The sequence below is a fragment of the Oncorhynchus masou genome, chromosome 16 (assembly GCF_036934945.1).
Source record: "Oncorhynchus masou masou isolate Uvic2021 chromosome 16, UVic_Omas_1.1, whole genome shotgun sequence".
NCBI classification, from domain to species: Eukaryota; Metazoa; Chordata; class Actinopteri; order Salmoniformes; family Salmonidae; genus Oncorhynchus; species Oncorhynchus masou.
The window spans coordinates 31,352,106-31,355,076 of NC_088227.1; positions in this window are offsets into that span (position 1 = coordinate 31,352,106).

A 2,971-nucleotide genomic window follows, 5' to 3' on the forward strand; every position below is an offset into this window, starting at 1 on the left:
TTTCAGAGTGTCTCAGCACTATGAGTTTCTCACCATACAGCAGCATCTCTATTCACCACTATAGCATCACTTCCTCAAAGTGGTCATGGTTTTAATCTAGTTTCTGACACCTTGGTGAGAATCCTCCAGCTCACCAGCAGTTGAAGGCCTTCTACACATGTATGTGAGTCTGTATTAGTGATGCAGGGATTTGGCATTAATGTGGTCATTTTCAAGTGGTGGTCGGTGCTGTTAATTGGATGATTCATTCATATTCCAGTCACCCAGCTCAGTGTAACATCGATAAGTTTATGCTACTACATGATACTAGAATGAATAAACCCCTGATCACGTGCAAATTAACAAAATACATATTGTTAATTCCTTCTCGCATCTACACTCTCATCCTTTCACCTTGTGGGATCCAGTGCAAAACATCTCCGCTGTCTGTGTCTAGGTGACTAAACCTTTCCAAGCTGACCGTGTCAGCCTGCATTGCTCCCGGTTTGCCACTGGAGTCGCTAGAGTACGATGAGATGAGGACAACCAGGCAAACCTAACCCAAATAAGTCAAATGACATAGTCAAGTGACATAGTCAACACGTCAACATGACATATCAGTGTAATCAAGTCTCTTGTCTCTCCAGGATTGGAAGTCATTCAGAGATGCTGCTGCCACATCATTGGCACTTCCTACAACTCCCTCCCAAGGCCTTCAAAGTGCTCCTGCACAACCACCAGTCCTCTGAACAAGTTTATGTTAGGAAAATTATGATTAAATGACTGAACAAATCATTTTAAATGGAACTGTAACTAAGTAAACTTATACTCTGTTTTATTATATCTGATTAACAATATGAGTTCATAAGAAGGGATTGTGTGACACGGACAAGGAGTAATTAAAGTTAATGAACACCATTCCAACTAGGCAGAAACTAATGGGTTGTGGATTAAGTAAGCAGATAAGATAGTTAACCTATGGTTGAACCGACGAAACTGAGCTCTGGGGTGTTTTAGATAAGGCTGTGAGTGCATTTCTAGGTTTTCTGTTAATTAGAACTGTCAGCTAAGTGGTGATCGATAATGTTGAGGGGTCAACAGTTAATTCAGTTATGTTGTGTGACCTGTGAGTGTGTTAGTGAGTTAGAATGAACTTTTAACCTCACTTGATTCTAGGTCGGGAGGAGGGGATTCATTTTAGGAGCAATGAAATGACTTCATGTTATTATATTTAAACTGTTGCTCGTGGTAACGTGGCAGCGCGCTCCGAGAATAAATTCTGTTACCTATTATTGATAAGACTGGTCTCCGTCTATTTTATGCAAACAAGAATCTTACAAATTCTCATAAAATAGATTATTAAGGGAATTCAATTAATGAAAACACATTGGTATATTTAAATTACAGTAACAGTTTCTAACCCTTACACAGCAACAGTATGATCTGAGGAGTTCAATGTAACAAGCGGTACTACCAAACACCACAGATCATTCTTGATCTGAGGAGTTCAATGTAACAAGCGGTACTACCAAACACCACAGATCATTCTTGACAAGAGCTCTCAAACTATGCAAATGGTTTTCTCCATCACTAAAGACATTTAATATGACTATTTATTGATTTGGTGGTGTGTCTATTTGTTGTGTGACTTTGATGACCCACTGTCCTCGTATATTAGGACAGATTCTACCTGTTTGTGTATGACATCACATGTTATGTTTCTACATATGTACCAATATGTTCTAAACCTGTCAAGGGCTGAAGTGAACATCCAATCACGTTCCTGTAATACCAGGGTATATTCCTCTTACCAGATTATTGAAGCAGCACATAACTGTGGTTGTAAAGAATCAGTATAAAAAAGGACAGATGAGTGAATTTCAAATGTTAGAGAGGTGAATGTAACTGCAACCAATGATGTAGATATACACAGGAGAATGAAAATTAATGTCTATATCTGCGACTGCTCCTTCTTTTAGTGGTTATTTCAGCTCAGACCACTTCTGTTTTTCTGAGGCTGAGCAGAGAGTGAGAGAAATAAGTCATAGTGATGGGTTGTCTTTTCATTTTACCACAGAATATTACTTCACCCTAAAAATAACACAGCTGGTCATTTCACACCTTCAAAAGAAGAAGAAAACAACACAAAGATACCGTGGGAACAGTGGACTGTACTGTTTGTATGGGAGTTGACAGAAACACTGTTTTGGGGTTTTTACTCGATGGTACTACTAGATGGTATACAGCTATGGATGGAAATACATTTCTCGTAGCAGGTTAGGAGAACGTACAAAGCAGGTTAGGAGAATTAGGATACGTTTGGGAAAAGGGTTAGGTTAATCTTAAATGATATCCTAACCTGCTAAGAAAAGTCACTTCCCTCAATTGCTGTACTCCTTCTAGTTACAACCTGTTTTTGGCTGTTGGGTTTGATGTAAATGTAAATATTTCAATTGTTATAAACATGAATGTAACTGCAGTAAATTATGTACATGAACAGAATAATACGTATGTCTATGTCTGCAACTGGTCCTTTTTTCAGTGGTTATTTCAGCTCAGACCACTTCTGTTTTTCTGTTGCTGAGCAGAGAGAGAAATTGATAATGAGAGGAGAGGAGAGAGGAGAGGAAAAGAGAGGAGAGTAGAGAGAAGAGGGCAGAGGAGATGAGGAGAGAGGAGGAGAGGAGAGAGGAGAGAGGAGAGCAGAGGAGATGAAAGGAGGGGAGAGAGGAGGAGAGTAGAGTAGAAGAGAGAGTAGAGTAGAGTAGAGTAGAGTGGAGTAGAGAAGAGTAGAGAAGAGAAGAGAGTAGAGTGGTTGAGACAGAAGTGTAGAAGAGAGAGGAGAGCAGAGCAGATGAGAGTCGAGTCGAGTAGTGGAGAGGAGAGCAGAGAGGAAGGGAGAGAGGAGGAGAGGAGAGGGCAGAAGAGAGAGGAGACTAGAGTAGAGGACAGTATAGGAGAGTAGAGAGTACAGCAGAGTGGAGTAGCGAGG